This window comes from Rhinolophus sinicus, chromosome 6 (genome assembly GCF_057876585.1).
Source record: "Rhinolophus sinicus isolate RSI-liver-muscle chromosome 6, RSI-T2T, whole genome shotgun sequence".
Taxonomy (NCBI): domain Eukaryota; kingdom Metazoa; phylum Chordata; class Mammalia; order Chiroptera; family Rhinolophidae; genus Rhinolophus; species Rhinolophus sinicus.
Genome location: NC_142506.1, coordinates 19,139,104 through 19,159,971, shown reverse-complemented (window position 1 = coordinate 19,159,971; position 20,868 = coordinate 19,139,104). Strand labels below are relative to the sequence as shown.

General features: G+C 34.7%; 1 pseudogene; it reads right to left on the bottom strand.

Moving 5' to 3' along the window:
• Positions 1-623: 623 nt before the first annotated feature.
• Positions 624-1,570, bottom strand: LOC109455669 (KATNB1-like protein 1 pseudogene; annotated as a pseudogene).
• Between the last annotated feature and the right edge of the window lie 19,298 nt (positions 1,571-20,868).

Genomic DNA, 20,868 nt, shown 5'->3' with positions numbered 1-20,868 from the left:
GCTTATTAATTAAGGTTTTTTGTATACACAGTATCTCTGGGTGGGCAAAAAACTTTTAGTATTGATTGTTTGTTATGATGTCTTAAACTTCAAAGTCTTTTCAACATAAGAAAATAGCTGCAAACATTTGAGTGTTTTCCTATAAAATATAATCTTAAAAATAGTAATGATGATTGGTCTTCATGGTTCCTAGTAATAAGTGCTGTCTTGTTATTTCACGTAGTTTAAAAAATTCTTATGCAAGATTACATTAAGAGCCAGTATTTCTTAAACAGTTTTGCTAAATAACCATATAAATCCCAAAATGCAGCAAAGGTGAACAGTCTTCATAGAACACTTTCACTTCATTTAAATTGAAGCTGCTCCTTTCTGATATTTTTCTACTTCAGTGTGAAATAGATTGTTAGGATTTCATTAGTGGTTTCATCATGTTGCTATAAAATAAATAAATAAGTAAGTAAATAAATAAGTAAATAAATAAATAAATAAATAAATAAATAAATAAATAAATAAATAAATTTTGATATCTTCCACAGTTCACAGTTCTCTAGTAAGACGTTTTGGAAATCATATAGTCCAGGGGTGTTTGGAATAACCAAACACTCTTTAGTAGATGAAGTTTCTCAATGCAACTGTAATAAATAATCATTTACATCCTTAGCATTATTATCAATATATCCTGGAACCAAAATAAGATGGTTTTCTTATTACCACAATCCACTTCATTGTTTTAAAATCTGAATATTTCCATCATTTATAATTTATATTTTGGATGATAGTTCTGACCACCACCTTCTTATGACGCTTACAGCCAGTTTAAACCAACTATTATAGTATATTCTTCAAATTTGCTTTTAAGTGGTGAATTTACTATAGGAAACAAGTCTACACAGCAGCCAACTGAGATGTATTGTGTGTTTTTTTCCGGTCAACTGTTGGTGAGCACAGGAAGGTAATCTGCTACTCCAAGATCTTCTCTCCTCACAAAATAAGCTGCAAGTTCACCTATACTTCTCTTTTTTCCAGAAAGTTAAAACTACATTCACTCTCAAATTCCTGCTGAATAAAATGTGTATCATTAGTTTTCACGGCCCTGAGAAACCTCAGGAAAAAAACCACTGTATTTTGATGATGGGCTTTCTCTCTGTGAAGAATCAGAATCACTGAAGTTAAGCAAATATGTTCGGCTATCATGGTGTAATTTGTCAGGCAGGTGGCCTGCACAAGCCGGTTTTTCTCTTTCTCTGCCGTGTCATAGCCCCTGCTTCTACACTTCTAAGGGTCTGGGTTTTTGTTTTGTTTTGTTTTGTTTTGTTTTGTTTCTAGCAAGGATTGGGAAAAGTATTATGAACTTTCTGTGATAGATCACCTTACGTAGTTTATCTGGAATTTCCACAGCTTGTCCAACAGTTCTATTTATGTAAGCAACCAACTGTTCTGGAGATTTTTTAACCTTCTTCATGTTCTTATTAGTGAAATTAGAGATCTTTTTTCTAAGAAGGCAAATTGAATGATCCTCAATATTACTACAAAAATTTCATCTTTTAACATCATGGGTTTCAGATGTCATAATCTCTTTTTTCCTTGTTAGTCTTCCTTTTTAAAATATATATATATATTTATTTCTCAATTACAATTATTAGTTACTGGTGTACAACACAGTGATTAGACATTTACATAACTTATGAAGTGATCATCTGATAAATCCAGTACCTATCTGAGACCATGCATAGTTACTACAATACTACTGACTATTTTCCCCATGCGATACTCCATGACTATTTTGTAACTACGAATTTTGTACTTCTTAATCCCCTCCCCACTTCACCCATCTCCTCAACCCTCCCATCCAGCAACTATCAAAATGCTCTCTGTATGTACAAGCTTGTTTCTGTTTTGTTTGTTCTGGTATCCTGTTCTCTAGATTCACTATATTCAGATCATATAAACCTTTTGTCTTTACCCATAATCTCTCTGGGAAAAAAAAAATCTAGAATACCGGAACCTCATGGTACTGCGGCGCCTCAGCCCAGCCCCAGCACTGATAAACTGAGTCCAGAAGCCTAGAGTCCCTCTGCTCCAGGCCGAGCCCCACTCAAGGCCGCTCAAACATGGCCACGCATGTGTGGGGGGCCTGCCAAGATTGCTGGTTCCATATTTCATAAATTAATATAGCTTTGTCGTATAGCTTGAAGTCAGGAAGTATGTTTCCTTCAGCTTAGTTCTCCTTTCTCAGAATCTCTTTGGCTATTAGGAGTCTCTTGTGCTCCATACAAATTTTAGGATTTCTTTTTTCTATTTCTGTGAAGAATGCCATTGTAAAGTTAATAAGAATTTAGATGACTAAGTTCTATAGATGGCTATGGGGAGTATGGACATGTTCTTTTCACTTGACCGCAATGCTCTGTTTCTGAAGCATGGGTAGCTTAAAGGGAAGCAGATCGTTTGGGGCTACCTTTCACGTATTTTTTGCTCCTTTACTCTTGGTCCGTACATGTCCCGCTGAGGTTGGTAAAAATGGGAATAGGGAAATAGGAAAATGGCTTTATCTAGGGGAATCTAGAAGTGTTGCTCTTACACTTGTTTGGAAATGCCCTACCATATCATCTCTCTAAAATGTCCCCTTTCCTTGCTCCAGTAATACAGGGGCAGCTCTACCAGCAGAGACATAATCAGATGTCCAAGTTTTGAAGAAAAAGGTAGAAACAAGAGGCTAGGTTTTTTAGAAGTGCTTCCAAAATGTTTGAGTATTTCTCTTTGAGCTCACTTCTCATCCAATTAAAAGAAAGAAAGAGAGAAAGAAAGAAAGAAAGAAAGAAAGAAAGAAAGAAAGAAAGAAAGAAAGAAAGAAAGAAAGAAAGAAGCAACACTCTTCTCTCGTACAGGTAGGAGAAAAAAGAAAATAAGTACCCTTTGGACAATGAATGCTAGTCATCTACGGCCCATGGCCAATATGCTTTAATACAATTGAGGGACTCACCCATCAAAGTGTTAGTTTTGTCATTATTTCATTACCATGTATAGAGGATTCAGACAGTGTCACTTGAGACATGGCTGCCTCTGACAAATTTTACAAATTGGAAGTGGTAGCAGCCGCCAAATACCAGGTCTTATTTAAGGTATCGTTCTTTTTCATATGACTTATTGAAATTACTTAATTTGAATATTCATATTTCCTCTACCCTCCATGTATCTGAAATTCCAGAACTGAACTGAGCATAGGTCAGTGTATTAATATAACATCTACTCTCTTTTGAGTAGATCTTTTCATATGTCTTTCCATCTGGTATGGAATTGTTTAGGCATGTGAAACCTGTCTTTTAGATTAGGTTTCTCCCTCATCCACTGGAGAATGCATCAGCTGATGATGCATTCTTCAACAGATTTCTGGAAGGAAATTGCCATTAATACTTTTGTAATGGTTTCCTTAGGGTTCCATGAAGACCAGTTTTTCCATATGATTTCAAAGGCTATATAGTTTAGGTCTCCTAAACCTATGTCTATGGTCAGGTGTCCAAATATATCTAACTAAAATACCAAGGCCAACTTCACCACATGGTGAGAGGAGACATGTCTCTTGAGCCTTATAGACAAGCTACTAGAATCTAAGGAGAGCTCTTAAATTGCCTCTCTTTGGAAGCAAGTAATGAATGGGATTTCACCTAGCTGGTCTAGCACTGTCTACTCTCAGAAACCCAGAACCTCACAAACTAACACTCTGGAACACAAGAACCATTTACTCTACCTGCCTGTATATTGGGCTGAAAAACACAATAAAAGTAGCCAATAATTGTTATATTTCCTGATACTACTAACAGATGTAAATATAAAAGTCTGTTTTATTTTCGTAAATCCTAAATCTTTCTCAGAATTTCACGCTTACTAAAAACCATCTTAGCATCCACATATACATTTTACTGACTATATTTAAGCAGTTCAAAGTCAAGTTGCAGCAAGTCACAAAGTGGTGCTTTTGATGAAATTCACATGTTTCCATTAAGCCAAATGCCTTATAAAATGGCCATTCACCTATATAAAATAACCTCTCCCCTGTGGACAAGGTCTCATTTATTAGTCACCTGTCAAATCTGTAACAGTTAAAATAAGAGTGCAACTTGAAAAACGGGCAGTGTGGCACAGGACTGGCCTTGCAAACCACTCAAGTGAAAAATCTACATTGTCTACTTTTACTAAACCATCACTAAAGTTCAAACTCATGTGATTGAGTCCCCACCAGAAATTTCCATTCTTACAATGTCCCTTTCCTTGGAGGGTTTTCAAATTCTTGAGTCCAATGCAGCAGATGTTAAGATTGTCTCTGAATTAATCTTACTCCCTCTGCCCAGAGCAAGGGGGAACTCGGGTTTTCTGCAGAGAGGAATGTAACAGGTGCCAGAGATACAGAAGCAAGTAAGTTCCTGCTTCTGCTGCAGGGAAACGAAGAAAGAAGAGAGTGGTGAGGATGGGCTCTCAACTTAAAGGTACCTACAAGAAAGGTTGTCATTAGTATCCCTTATAATAGGTGTCACAGGTGCTTGGCTCATGGTAGGAGCTTTTATTATTATTATTACTGTTAACCTTTTGTGATTTATTCCTTGGCCTAGGTCAGACCTATGTACTATGTTGTGTTTTCTACACATTTTTTTTCCTGTAATCCTCTCTGGTCCTTCTAAAGCAGGGGTGTCCAAACTTTTTTCAACGTTTTTTACCAAGGGCCATATGCAGTAAAATACACAAACAGCCGGGCCACTCACTCGAGGTGAAGTACGTATTGCCTCACCTGGTTTATTTAAGTAAACTAAATATATTTTTTAAATTTGCTGTGGGCCAATTAAAAATGGATTGTGGGCCGCAGTTGGTCCGCGGGCCGCAGTTTAGACACCCCTGTTCTAAAGCCTTCTACACTGAGGTAAGAGGAAGGACTCCTACTATAGCAACTTCATGCAGAAAAGCAGTATGAGTCAATCTAAAGAGGAAACTAGACAATTTACTCCTTCACTCTTTAATGTAAAAAGTTACCCAACATACAATGAGGAATATATCCTCTTTCCTGCTCAGGACAACATATTTTAAGATTTATAATAATGCAATCTACTATCCTCAATCAGGTAACAAATTGGTGGAAATAACATGCATACTTATAATTATAATAAATGGAGTGTGATACAATGTAAAATTGAAGTATACAGGCGTGTCACTTAATAGAAGCAGGGTGATGGTGGTTAGGGAAAGCTGCTTGGAGAAAGGAGCCCAGAACATTTGGTTTCTATGTAATTCTACCTCATTTCCTGCATTTCTGTGAACCAAATGTAATTTTTAAGTAATGGTTAAAAAGAGAAATATTGATTTTTTTTGGTTTCTTTCATGTGTCTTTTTGTTTTAGTCACAAAAAGTAAAGAACAACATATGTTTGACAAAGTAAAATCCGTAACTCTAAAAAGTCACTCACTGTTTCCAATAACAGAATTAGACATACACATAAATAATGGATTTAGTGATATGAAAGAGAGAGGTGTATGTTGTAGAAAAAAAAACAGCTTACCGAAGACAGCTAAGATTGTTATGAGAAATGCCAAGTGGCATTGAGAATAAAATAGAGTAGATTTGCTGAGATCCATACTTGATTTTGATACAGAAAATGTGTAAATATGAGGCCTACTTCAGGGACAATGAGTATCATCTTTCTTTCTTTCATTATTTTTAGCAGAATCGGCATAATTTATATTCACCTAATAAATATAACTCTTTTGTTCATGGATAAGTACTATTTGAATGTGATCATATTTTATTTCTTCCATTTTTATGAGAACACAGACTGTCTATTGATAAAATATAGATTTTCCAAAAGGTGCTAGAATATACTACTTCAGAACTAAATGAAGTATTTTTAATTTAAGTATAAATTCCTTAAGTATAAAATTTGAGTTAAGTAAAACTACTTTTATACCTCATTGGAGAAAGGTTTAAATTCCAAGTAAAATGTCACCCAAGCAAACTGTCTGTTTGAATATTTCTAACTGATCACAGAGAGAATCATGTCCCATTGCACTCTCCCTCTGGCCAAAGAGCATTTGCAAGGTTTTGGTAAAATGTTAAGTATCGTTAACTAGCTAATACATAACACTGAGTAAATGTACATATTATTCTATTTGAGCAAAACCACCACTAACTGAACTATCAAAGCCCAACAATTTGTTTTAAAATGAGTGTCTCTTTTGTGTTCACTAAAAGGGAATACATTCACTATCTCTCTCATTCTATATAATTATAGCAGATGGGAACGTTTTTCCTTAGATTGAGAACTTGGCATTTTACATGTTTAATTTGGCTCAAGATACAACATTTATAGAACTGCATTCCAAGTAGTGATTTTCTAAAAAAGATTCCCTATTGAGTATAAAAGTAATCATGTTAAATATTCCACCCATAAATTATAACCCTAACCCTAAAGGTCATTTCTTGGGTATAAAACAAAAACATAAACTGTTTTTGCTATATTTTTAGGCCACCAAGTAGAGAAGTCTATAAATTACTACTCCAGGATAATAACTGCATAAAATTTGAATACTAGTACAATTTATCTTTAACTAACTCCAAAAACGACATCTAAGCTTATTAATTATGATTTTCCATTGTATTTTGATTCATATTGAAGCTGTTTCTACATGGCTGGCAGGCAAAACGTCCACAGTAGATATAGAAAGAAGAGGGGGAACAATTTGGAATGTCTCAGTCAAAGATTTCTCTGCTTTTCCTCCTTTGTGATTGTTCTACTTGACGAAGGGGACTTGGCCACCTACAGAGCTGGCATAAATCATTAAATCAATGCTGATTTTTAGGAGAGAGAGAGAGAGAGAGACAGAGAGAGAGAGAGAGAGAGAGAGAGAGAGAGAGAGAGAGAGAGAGAGAAAGCCAGGCCAGTTGAAAGACCCCTATCTCAGGTGACCAGGAAACCTATAACAAATGAACAGCTTGCTGTGGGAGGTTTGGAGTTAATACTTAAGCTATAAGAAATCAAAAACTTACTCAGTACAACTTGAATTCCAGGAGAGGAGGTTATCATGAGAACTACACCAGTGACCTATTGAATTTGGGTAACATTTGTTACGTTTTTGGAGGAAAATGTAGTGACTGCAGGAGAAAGACGAAAGAGGACAAAAACAATTTCAAGGAATAAATTAAAAATATAGAGTTTGGGAAGTATCAAGGTCTTCGGCACGAAATTAAAGATGCACAAAAATGTGTGAGCTTAATGAAAGTGGTACCCCACCTCAGATGAAAGAGTGAAAGGGATATAAGACTGTTTTAGTTAATACTGGTTAACTGTGTAGTATATGCAGATCTTAGAGAGGATGCATATAACCTGCACAGAAAATAAATGTACGAGGAAAAGCAGGGATAATAAGCAAGAGGAAATGATGGGTAAGGCTAGATACATGCAAAGCAGAGAAAGAGGAGAATTTTGCCTCTGAGCTATACAATTCACAGAGTTTTGTTTTTTTGTTTGAATATATATATATATATATATATATATATATATATATATATATATATAATAGAATAACTTTGATAAACCATATATATATAATGGTTTATCAAAGTTATTCCATGAACATTTCCTTTTATATGGAAGTGCACCACAGTAACATAGCTCCCATATCAATGTAATAACTGCAGCTAAGAGCAATTTGATTAGGAGATGAGCATAGTTCTTTGTACAGACCAAACTCTTGCTCTGCTTTTGTTAACAGCAGTATGATACATAAATGGCAAATATGGAAGACACTACAGGTCTATGAGGATGGCAAAAAAAAAGATAACCATAAAATAACAACAACAAAAAACCTGACAGAACAATTTCTGGTAAGGAGCCAAAGGATATTTCTTTCATCTCTGGTAGGGATTTCAATAGCAAAACTGATTTGGAAGATAGTTTGGCAGCACCTTAGAAAGTCAAATATAGTTTCACCATTCAATAAAGAAATTGTGCCTCTAGGTGTTTACGTAGCTGATATGAAAATGTATGCCCACACAGAAACCTGAATACTAATGTTTATTTCAGGTTTATTCTTAATCACTAAAAGCTGGAATCTAGCAAGATGTCCTTCAGCAAATGAAAGGGTACAACGTTGTAGGATGTCCATACAATAAAATATTATTCAGTGATAAATGAACTGATCTATCAAGATACACAGACGTGGATAGATATTAAACGCATATTACAAATGAAAAAAGTCTGCCTGAAAATGCTTTATGATGTATAATCACATTTATAGGAATTTATGTGATCACATTCAGGAAAAGACAAATCTACATAGACAGTAAACATATCACTGCCTTTACATTAGGTACTAGTTTCTTACATATGACATCAAAAGTACAAGCAAAGAAAGAAAAAAATAGACAAACTGGACAACATTAAAATGAGAGAACTCTAGTGCTTCAAAGGACACCTTCAAGAACATGAAAAGACAGTGCATAGAACAGGAGACAATATTTGCAAATTATGTAGCTACTAAGTGTTGAGGAAAGCAGTGTTGTGTGCAATCATCAGACCCACACAGAGGCATAAGAGTAGCGCTTGGGGTTGGAACACTTCCTTATCAAGAGATAGAAGTCCCACACAGCCTGGGCTGGGCTTATCACTTCATGTGGGAATATCTTTTCCTGCTTCTGGCTTAGGGAATGCTCTCTTGTGTGTAATCAAAGCATGTGCACCTTACGGCATCCGGACAACCCCACTGTTATATCTGTCCTCTGAGGGGAGCAGACTGGGCTCTTCCACCGTGGAGTAAAAAGGATGTGTGTAGGCAAATTGCCCTGCAGCAGCTTCAGGAAGAGACACACTGGCCATGGGGAGCCAACACATACTACTGAAGCTCATCTTGCTCTGTCTCTTTTCTATGGAATTAAAGTGGTGTTCCTTCCAGTGCTTGACTACGAGCATGTTGTCTTTTCCGTGGGACTCTGACACCAAGATGCTGTGGGGAGGAGTGTTTGGTGACCTGCCCTGGGATTGGTTACTAGTGCACAGTACATCAAATATATTAAGAACTACTATAACATAAATCATGAAAAGAGAAATAACCATGTTTAGAAAAGAAGCAGGCAAAGGATCTACACACTTCTCCAAAGAAAATATACAAATGGCCATTAAGCACATGAAAAGGTGTTCAACATCATTAGCTATCAAAGAAACGCAAATCAGTACCACAATGAAATACCTCTATACATGCTGTGATGCCTATAATTAAAGATTTTTAAAAAGGAGGAAAGTAACAATTGTGGAGAATAATGTGAAGAAATTGGAGCCCTTATACCCTGCCAGTGGGAATGTAAAATGGTACAGCCACTTTGGAAACAGTCTGGTAGTTCCTCAAAATCATAAACATAGAGTTATCATATTACTAAGTAATTTCACTCTTAGAGAAATGAAAATCTCTCTCTCTCTCTCTCTCTCTCTCTCTCTCTCTCTCTCTCTCTCTCTCTCTCTCTCTCTCACACACACACACACACACACACTCACACAGTACACAAACATTCCTAGTAGCATTATGCCTAATAGACAAAATGTTCATTAACAGATCAATAGTTAAATAAAATGTGTTATATTTATACAATAGAATATTGTTTGGCTTTTTTTTTTAAATGAAATGAGAAATAAATTGCAGCTTCCAAGTGTGGCATATAAGAAACTTGGAAGTTGCCCCTTTATCCTAACACAAGCAACTGTCTTAACAAAAACCTCACCCTCCTCTCCTCAAACTAATAAAAAATAAGGGGTGAGAAACCCACCAGTAAGAGGGTAAAAAGTGGAATGTGAAAAATCAAGAAAATATTTTCAACCTATGATCAGGCAAACAGGAAAAACAGATGCCTTTTAAAATAACATCAGCACAACATTGCACATCAATGTCACGATCAACTCAACGAGGGAAGATAAATTTTTTGACAATGCACTGAGTATTGCGGGCATAATCAAAAGCAGAGGCATCCAAGCACATAGTGGACAATGTGTAAATAATTGCCCTGACAATGGGATGCCACATTTACCTGAGCAAAATATTCCTGAACGTGAACATGGTCCATGTCAAATCTTCTGGAAACATTCTTTTTCTAACATACATGTTGCAGGCAGAATAAAAATTGTCTTTAGAATTTACCAGAAGTAATTACTGGTATTTAGGAAAATAATTCTCTGGTGGTGGTGATGGGGAACCTAAATTCTCAAAGAATTAAATTCTTTAGTTACCTTGGAAATCTTACCTATATATCTCTTTGTAGTCAAGGAAATGCCCCATGTGAACAGGGCACCGGTTTTAGAACACCTGGTCTTCACTTTGTGTTTAAGTCTTTACATTTCAATTATTTGATATAAAACAACAAAAGAATTCTACCTTCTATGACAATGTTCAAGGACCAGTGCACTTCTTCAATTTACCTATATGGCTTCTTTTTATTATAAAATTTAGCTGCTGGTTTAGTGATACTCTTAGCTCTAAAATTACCATATTATTAATAAACTGTGAGACGGTATGATAACACCACAATTCTATTCTAGAAAAAAATTATAAGATTAGCAGAATTCCAACTGGATTTTTTCAGAATGTCACATTAAGAGACTTTGATATGATCCACAGCGTAGAGGTGTTAAGTAATTTGAGTAACTTGAACACGATTAGCAAATAAGTTGGAAAGGGGAGTCCGGAGAAAAAGTAAAATATTACTAAAACTAAATTCTTAGGATGAGGAAAATAGTGATATATATTTTTGTTCTCCAATTTTCCTCCCTCTAAGTGCCTAGCATTCCCCAGCATTCTTTTCTCCATTTAAGCTGGGCTTTCCACCCAGAATATCTTCTCTCTCCTTGTCAGTTAATTTCTATTTCAAATTTTACTTTTTTTTTTCTGACACTGTCTCTGACCTTCAAAATGGATTCATTACTTCTCTGTATCTTCAAAGTATATTATTTCAAAAGTTTAAGGGTAGTTAACATACTTTGCTCTTTATTGTATGGTTGGTAAACCACTTAAATTTAAATATTAGTATAAAATTCTTACCTTGCCAGTAATTTTTGAATAAATACAGAGAAAGAATAGTACATATATATATCTATCTGTATTTATATCTATTTGAATACATATATATGTATTCAAATAACATATTATATATATGTATGTATATATATACGTATATACATATATACGTATATATATACATACATATATATATATAATCTTTAGAACTCAGCACATGATCCTTTGAGTTATCTTGCTGTATGAACTTCCATTTCATTAAACCACATATATTTTAAGAAAACAAATAGTATGTAATACCAATACTTAAATTGACTTCCTTTAAATATGCCTTGCTCTATGTAAGACATACAACTAAATCTTAAGTTACAAAAAATAAGAGGCCTACAATTCAGTTGTTTAAGAAATGAAACAAAATTCACAATTAATGTCAGTTTGCAATTTATTGCTATTTAAAATAATATCTATATAAATTGAAACAATGTGTCATAATATTGAAATTGTCTTATACTCAAAATGAAGGATCTACAAAACGATGCTGGAAAAAAGCCTGATGTTAGAGGACCCATATCTGTTTAGAATTAAATAACATAATTCTTTTCTCTTTGAAATTGTGATACTTCTGTGGAAGTTACTCTTCTGTCACATCAATAAGAAAGAATTCAAAAGAAATACCCCAGAATTAATATATGTAAGATAATTATTTTTCTTTGAGTTTAATATGGCATAAACTTTTTGGGTTAAATTTTTTTTAAGTCATTTAATTCAGAGTAGCTCCATCATAAAACTTACTACACAGAATTATTTTCCAGTGTGCCATTCATTGTCCATGAACGTTGTAAAATGAAACTTGGAAATGAAATATTTCATATTACCACAAAGCATGAAATAAGACAAATATATGGAAGTTTCATCTTCTTAAGACTTCATGTCTTTTGAAAGCAAAAGTATTGCCTCATTGAGTCCATGATAATAACTGTTTTCCAGCTTGGAAAAAAAAATACTTGGTATAAGACAATTTAAAAATTAATACCCAATTTATTTAAAAAACAATCAGTATGAGACAATAAGAGGAAAAGTCCTTTTTCTAATCTACTCTCCCCTCAGGAAGAAAAATGAAAAAAGGTTTAAAGAAAATGTTGTGCAAAATTGATCATATTCATTTGTTTATATGATTCTTTTACATTGATTGTCAGGGTATTATTTTTCTTTAACTTTGGCTTCAAAATGACTAAATTCCTTCCTGTTTGAAATGTCAGAGGTTTTTGATTGTCATAGGTGAACTGTGTCGTAATACAAAGCTAATACTTTTTTGACTGGTTAGAGTTCAGTGGCTTTATATTTTTTGCAAAGGAACATATCTAAAATATTGGGGGCGGGGGGGAAATACTGACAAGTTCTCTCAAATTCCAGTTCAAATGCAGTAGTTCCTATCATGCTTGCTTAGATGATCTGGTTTACATTCTGTCAGCTGTCAGAGGTGGCTACAAGTATACAAAGTTCTGAGGGCTTGGTGCAGTGTGTTTGCTGGTTAGAGCAGTGATAAAAGAAACAAGTCTACCAGAGTTGAGGATAGTTGTACTTGGTTTCAGGGTGATGCTTTTGTGCAAATACTCAAACATACAGTAGTGGAAGTTAAGAATGCTCATCTTCTGCCCCTTCACATATTAATAAAAATTCTCAGTCACAAAGCAATAGTTACTAAATAATTATCAATTCCTGTTATCTGTTATTATGGAATTCCAAGTTTACACATGTTATATTCTCCTAAATGCTGAATGCTTGAAGCTAAGATCACTTTTGAGCTATCTGGTTTCAGTTGAATATCATTTATCTGCCAGAATTTGATGAAATAAATGAATCGGGTCATAATAATATAGTAAGTGAGTAAACTTTCAGATGAGGCAAACTGATCATTTTATGTGTCCCTGAGATGAGAACAAAATTTGTGGTGTTGCTAATTTGTCAATTGTTGATATTTGTCTTAGTGAATAAATGGTTGGTTAACTATAGTGGAATTTACACTAGAATCAAGCTGTTCATAAAATACAAGGCTTGATCACAAAATATGGTGTGTCGTGCAGGGTGTCATGCGGGAGAGCCTGCTCGCTGTGCCATTTGTCACGTGGGGCGGCCTGCGGGGTCTCTGCTCCCGCTCCCCACATAAGAACGCAGGACATGGTGAGGCCAAAAAGGAACACCCACGGAGCCATAGGTAGGGGAGTCGTACTACTATATTCTCGCTGGCGGCTGGGTTGGAAAAATAGGAAGCAGGAGCCACACTGTTGTGGAAGTCCTCTTTCGTGAGTGTCTTCAGTTGAACTGTCATAGTTGCTTCAATATCCTAAATCATTTTGACTTTGGTGAAGAGCCAGAAGTCTCACAGTGCCAGATCCAGTGAATAAGATGGATGAAGAAACACCATAATGTTTTTATTTGACAGAAATTGCCATACCAGAAGTGATGTGTGACATGGAGCCTTTCCATTGTGATCACAACATATGGTGAATGCTGCTGCCGAGTGCCATCCAAAGGAAAGGCAAGGATCTTCAATACAGGAAGCAGCACGAGGAACCTTAGTAACAGTGTGTGACAAGTTTAAACTTGTTTGGTGTAGTCACTCCGGTGTAAGCTATGGTTGAGAGAAGGTGTTTTAAAGTGTGCCATAAATCATCGTCCTTCATGACAATGCTCTGTGTACAATCACTTTTGGTACAGAATTTCTGTGAAATGAAACATTACAGTGTGTCTCCATCCACCTTATTCACCGGATCTGGCTCTTCCCAAAGTCAAAATGATTCAGGACATCGAGGCAGATATGGCAGCACAACTGCAGACATTCAGGAAAGAGGACTTCCAGAACTGCTTCAGAAAGTGGCAAGAATGATGGGATAAGTGTGTTTGAAGCAAAGGGGAGTATTTTGAGAGGGATTGATGGCAATGTGTCTTTTACTGTAATATTTTTTTAAACATTTACCATATTCACATCTCGTATTGCTATAAAAGCCGCAATGACACATCATTTCAAATGGAAAAATAATAATATTTTCCAAGTGTTCTAAATCCTATAATTTAGGATTCTGGAGAATTAACCATGAGAATTCTAGATGTTGCCATCCAGAACTCGTCATTAATCACATAACTGTTTATAACTAAAACACAAGAAGCCATTAAATGTTACAAACATTTGGTGTTTCTTTCATGAATTTTATACTGTTACCTTATTATTTCTCTTTCCAGATTACTTGTTCAAAATAAAATTTTGTAACAGCTTTAGCTTAGAGAAGCAGAAATGGAAAGTGCATCCCTCCCTTCCTTATAACAAGAAAAAAGTTGGAAAAAGGGCAAATAAGTGACTTTTCTGAAATCCATCAGAACACATCAGAGGTTATAGTACAAACCACTAGGGAGGGGCAGGAGCATGTGTTAGGTCAACCACTATAACAGGAAGAGGGGAGGACGCACTTGTGAAGATCACAGGACTGAAAACTAGGCTCACAGTGCTGGCACAAAACAGGTTTAATCTGAGAATACCCTTCCCTCACAGTCTCAGATCCTATCACCATGCTTACAGCATCAAGTAAAAATGAGTGGAAGGCACCTGTGGGGGTTGCAAGAGACAAGTCTTATTGATGGAAGAAAAGAAAGAGAAGCTGAGCAGGTAGCAGAAATTACAAAAACTTTCTAGCAAACTTGCCCATCCCTCCAGACTGTGGGTTTGTGTTCTCACTTTAGGAGTCCAGCTGAGTTTAAACATGTGGTTGCTATGGTTACCTTGAATGCCCCATAGGCTCCAGGGCTTCTAGGAGAAATGGCTGATTCTAGAAATAGGGCAAGGACAATGCAAGATGAGCCTGGAGTGTCCTGTACAGCCAGAAAGTAAAAAAATGTTGAAAAGAAAAATAGATGAGTCATGAGGAACACAGGAGACATCTTAGAAGAGCAACCAATGCTGGAACTATTTGAGAAACAACATAAATGACAATAGTATTGGATTATAACTGAAAGTTAGAAAAAATATAAATGAATAATATAAATATAAAAACATAAATGAATAATTTAAAAAATGAGAGAAAAATAGTGAAATTACATGGGAATGAATAAATGAGAGAGAAGAAACAAGTTTTTCTTACAGAAGAATTTTAGTTCATAAGTTAGAAAAGAAGGAAATAGGAAATTACAATTAAAAAGCATAGCAATAATAGCTGTAGGCATAATACATTGAAGAATGTTAAAATTAATGAAGAAACTGTAAGAAGAAGCATTATATTTGCATATCTTCACTATATGCTTCACAAAATATGTATTAATTATATGGTGACTTCCAGAAATGTCCACAAATTATTTGATATACCTCTCTCCAGGAGATAGAGTTTAATACCTTCCCTTAAATATGGACTGGATTTTCTGATTCACTTTATATGGTAATTTTAGAGTGGAGAAACCTTGCAGACACCAGGTTAACCAGTGATCAAGGTGAAACTGACCAGTGATAAATCACGTTGCTATCATGTACTTCTATAATGTAATATGATTAGAAAGGCATATTGCTTCTATAATACTCTCCCCACTAAATCCATAACTCTAGTCCAATCATGAGAAAACATCAAAAAACACAAAGTTGAGCGAATCCTATAAAATATCTTACCAGTACCCTTCAGAAGTATCAAGGTCCTAAAAGACAAGGCATGACATAGAAACTGTCATATATCGAAGGGGATTAGGATATGTGACTAATAAATACAACATTGTATTTTGGATAGGATTCTGGAACAGAAGAAGCCCATTAGTGGAAAGATTGGGTAAATCCATATAAAACATCTAGTTTAATTAATGGAATTGTACCAATGTTAATGTATTAATTTTGATTCATTAGCCATAGTTACGTAAGGTCAACCTTAGTTGATACTGGAGGAAGGGTACACAGGAAATCTCTATTATTGCAACTCTTCTATAGATCTAAAATTATTTCTAGATAAATTCTATGAAACTCTTTAATAAAATGAATGAATAGTTCTTTTGATAATATGAATGCCTTGAAAATCTTTAACAATGATTACTCTGATAAATATGAACAGAAATCTTGATTAACAGTAGTAGATTATTGTGCTCAAAGAACTAAAGACTTAGGAAGGATAAAAGCCTGTAAAGTGTAGGAAAACATTACTGGGGATTGAACTTGTAAGCTCTGGGTAATTAATGTGTCACTTTCATATTAATCACTAAAAATTAGAATGCATAACCTGTCTGATAATGGTTAATATTTTGATATCTTTATTTTCTCCCTGTAAAAGTATTTTCGTAAACCAGTACTTTTCAAATATTTTTTAAACCATTGGGACACTTGCTTAAACTAAATATTTCACACAAAAGAACTTTTTATGTATAAATATGTATTTATATATATATATAATTTAATTTATCTTAATTCAAAATAAATTGTGATAAGCAGAATTCTACAATCAGCCATGAGATTTCCGTCATCCAGGTATACATACACCTTTTCCTAAGTAGGAATAAACTTTCAATCAAACACTAATCTGGATGCTGTGTGAAGAGATTTTGTGGATGTAATTAGTGTCACAAAACAGTTGCCTTTAAATTAGAGAGAATATCCTAATTGGGTCTCACCAAATTTGGGTGATCCTTTAAAGGGACTGGGCTATTCCTGGGGGAGATTGTACCGGGTATACCATTTGGAGATTCAAAGCATGAAAGGGATTTTACACAATAGAGATTGCCTATTTCTAGCTTTGGAGATGGAGGAGGCAAAGTATGCTGACAGCCAAAAATGAAACAGGAATAGTAGTCCTACAACTGCAAAAAACTGAGTTCTGCAAATAACAAGAATGACTTTGAAAGTGCTTTTATCCCAGAGACTCTACCTGAGGACTCAGCCTGGTCTGCACATTGATTTTGCCCTTATGATACCTTCAGCAGAGAAACCAGTCATTCCACCTGGGGCTTCTGACCTACAGAACTGTGAGCAAATAAATGGGTGTTGTATTAAACCACAAAGTTTGTAGTAATTTGTTACCCAGCAATAAGAAACAAAAATCATAAATCAACAAGAATTAATCTGGATGACAGCAAACACTTGCTACACAGCCTCAATGAAATTTGCAATCATCTATCAACTTTAATATCATTTTATATTTTGTTTTAGATATATCATTTTGAAAAATCATCCTGATTCACATACATAAGAAGTTGCTCATTTTTTTTTAAAGGATTTTTTAACAGGTCACAAATCAAATTGTGATTTTCCTGATCCTCTTCAATTAAATTCATCTGAAAGCTTGGGAACAAAAGAAACAGATTTTTTTTCAAACTATAATCACTAAAATAATTTAACAATGCTCATTATTTAAACAGGTACACAAATTTGATACGTATCTACTGATATGCATCATTCGAAACTTACACTAAGCAGTAAATCTCTATAGTACAATACCATGCGCTGTTATGTTTAAGCTTATTTTTTACAGCTCAATATTATGTCATTAGGAACCAAAATGTTCTGTCTAAATCTCGCATCATCATCAAAGATTTTAAAAAATCAGTTAAACGATCTGAAGAGTTTGGAGTCATTTTGAAGAACTGTAGATTGTGACAATGTGTTATATTGTACTAGTGCACACATTTACATGGAAAGTTTTGCATGTCTGAATTTTTAAAAAGTCAATACAGAACTACCAGCTCCATAGTCAATTACTTATTTATGAAAATGAAAGGCTTAAATATAAGCTCAGTGTTGGCAGAGAAATGTTTAATTCCAATATAAACACACAAAGGCATTGAACTAATTACTCTGAAAAAAATATCATTAATCATTCATGTCCTAAAACTTGTTATCTGTAGTACAATTAAGTGTCCTTGTTTTTAATTATAAATTTTAACAAGTCAACTAAAAGATATTTGAACCAAGTATTGTGGATCCACTGAATCTTCTCCACATGAATGCATTTTTTAAAATCATTGACTTAAGCCATCACAAACACATCAGTTCAGGAGTCCTGGAATGAATTATTGACTAAGAATGGATCACTGAGCAGGAGCGGAAAAACCTCAAGGGATCAACAAAACCCTTGTAGGTAGAAGAGATGTATCTGAACAATAAAATTGATGTCTGCTCTCTTGCTGATGATTTCTGGGGACAACACCTCTATAATTTTCATATCCCTGTAATTCACAAAGCTCTGCATTACATGTGAATTTAATCTCACCTATTTATATGTGTACCTAATTCAGTCATAATTGTTTTTGAGAATACCCTCTCAATTTTCTTCTAATAAAAACTTGATTTTTTTATGGTTCTACTTGAAAATTGCAATCCTTTTCTAAATTTAAATGTTCCCTATCATTCTACATTTTTATAATATGCATTCCCTGTGCCTTTTATTATTCTTAGCACTGATGTCTGCATTGCCACAATTGTCTTAACATGTTTTTTATAGTATGGTGACGAAAGCCTACAGGACTCACACGAGGAATTTAAAACATAGTTGTCAAAACTTTATACTGGTGTGGTATCACAAACCCAAGAATAAAGTAGACCAGTTTGAAATACTGTCACACCTACAAAGTGTGCTCACAAAATACAGTGAATGTTTAAATTAAAAAAAACACATTATTACAGTAAAAGATACATTGCCATTAATCCTCCGCAAAATACGTCCTTGCTTCGAACACACTTATCCCATCGTTCTTGCCATTTTCTGGAATCAGTCCTGGAAGTCTTTCATGTCTTTAGTTAATGCTGTTTTGGCTGCCTCGAAATCTTGAATCGATTCAAAACGTTTTCCTTTCATGGTCATTTTATCTTTGGGGAAGAGGTAGAAGTTATATGGTGCCAGATCCAGTGAATAACTTGGAGGAGAACACACTGTAATGTTTTTATTTAACAGAAATTGCCATATCAGAAGTGATGTGTGACACGAGCATTGTCATGATGGAGAATAAAATAACATAGTTGTCAAAACTTTATACTAGTGTAGTATCACGAACCCAAGAATAAAGTAGACCAGTTTGAAATACTGTCACATTCATGAAAGAGGACTTCCAGAGCTGCTTCAGAAAGTGGCAAGGAGAACTGGCTCTGGGTGGTGAACCACAATGTGATATATAGATGATGAATTACAGAATTGTACACATAAAACCTATGTAACTTTGCTACACATTGTCACCCCAATAAACTTTAATTTACAAAAATCAGAGAAATAAAAACTAATTTTTATTTAAAAAAGGAACAATGGGATAAGTGTGTTCAAGGAGGAGTATTTTGAGGGGGATTAATGAAAATGTGTCTTTTACTATAATATTTTTTTTATTTAAGCATTCACCTTATCTTTTGATCACACCTCATAAGTGGACAATAAATGTTATCTATGTCCCATCATAAAGGATTGGAGCACATATAGTCCGGTCACTATCATATGCCAAAATACCCCCAAGACAATTCATTGATAATTTTGGAGGAGCAAATTTACACATGAATTTGCAAAGAACTAGATGAAGAAAGGAAAAATAGAGATATGGGGAAGATTAAGAATACTTAGTGAATTTTAACTCCCACCCAACCCCTCCTTTCCTCACCCCCCCCCCCAAGAAAGAAGGGTATTGTGAGGTAAACATTCTGTAGGAAAATAGATCCAAAATTTGACCACTTTTCTACTCCCACTGTTTTTGTCCTGGTTCAATCCATCATTGTCTTTTACCTGGAGCTTGATAATTATCTCCTAAAGTGTGTTCCTGCTTCTACCTTTATATAACATAGAGTATCTTCAATATGGAAGGCAGAGTGAACTTTCCAAAAGTAAATTACATCATATTATAGTTTTTTCTCAAAACTGGACATCCTCTATTTTACTTAGTGTAAAAGCCAGAATTTTTACAATCGATTCAAGACACTATATGACCTACTCACTATCCATTAATTCTCAGATCTCCTCTCTTCCCTACTCCTGTATAGGTAGGCCAGCTTTAGTTCTGGTTCTCAAACATAGCAGAAATTGTTCTGCCTTCATACCTTCATAACATTTCTTCTCAGCACATTCTTTTTCTAGATTTCAGTCTTCTTAACTCCCTCGATTATTTTAGGCCTTGCTTGGTTCAACTCTAATATTCTCTATGAGCTATATCCTAATTTTCCTATTTAAAATTGCAAAATGTTCATCACATACACATCTCTGGCATCCCAAATCCCTTTCCCTTTTCAAATATATATATATCTATATATATAAAGATATATATATATATATATATATATATATATATATATATATATATACTTTTTCTTCTCTCTATCTTTCTCACAGAACTTTTCATTCCAATGTACTATGTACTTAATTATTATGTTTCTTGTTCATTGTTTGTCTTCCTTTACTAGAATTTAATTTCTACAGGGTAGAGATGAGATTCAGGAGCCTAATACTAGAATACTCCCTGGCACACAGTAGGTGCTCAATAATAATTTGATATTTGAATGAATAAATTTTGGGAAAAATTCATGAGGAAAAGTCCAGCTGTTGCCTGGGACAAGAAAACAATCATCGTTTGATTTAAGCAGCTCTATAAACTCCTTGAAGTTTTATGGAGTCAACAGGAAAAAAGTCAACTTGGGTGAAATTTCTAAGCTTCTGGATAAGAGCTGTTTGATGAGGCTGATAGGTTGAATGACAATGGATATTACAACCAGCACTAAACACACTGGGTTACCAAAAAATGTGGAAATAACCAAGGCAATGCCACAAAAATCTATGATGTAAGCAATGTGTTGTCTCAGGCAGCCCAGAGAAACAGTGCTTTCCCATTGAACCAAAATTTGTTCAAA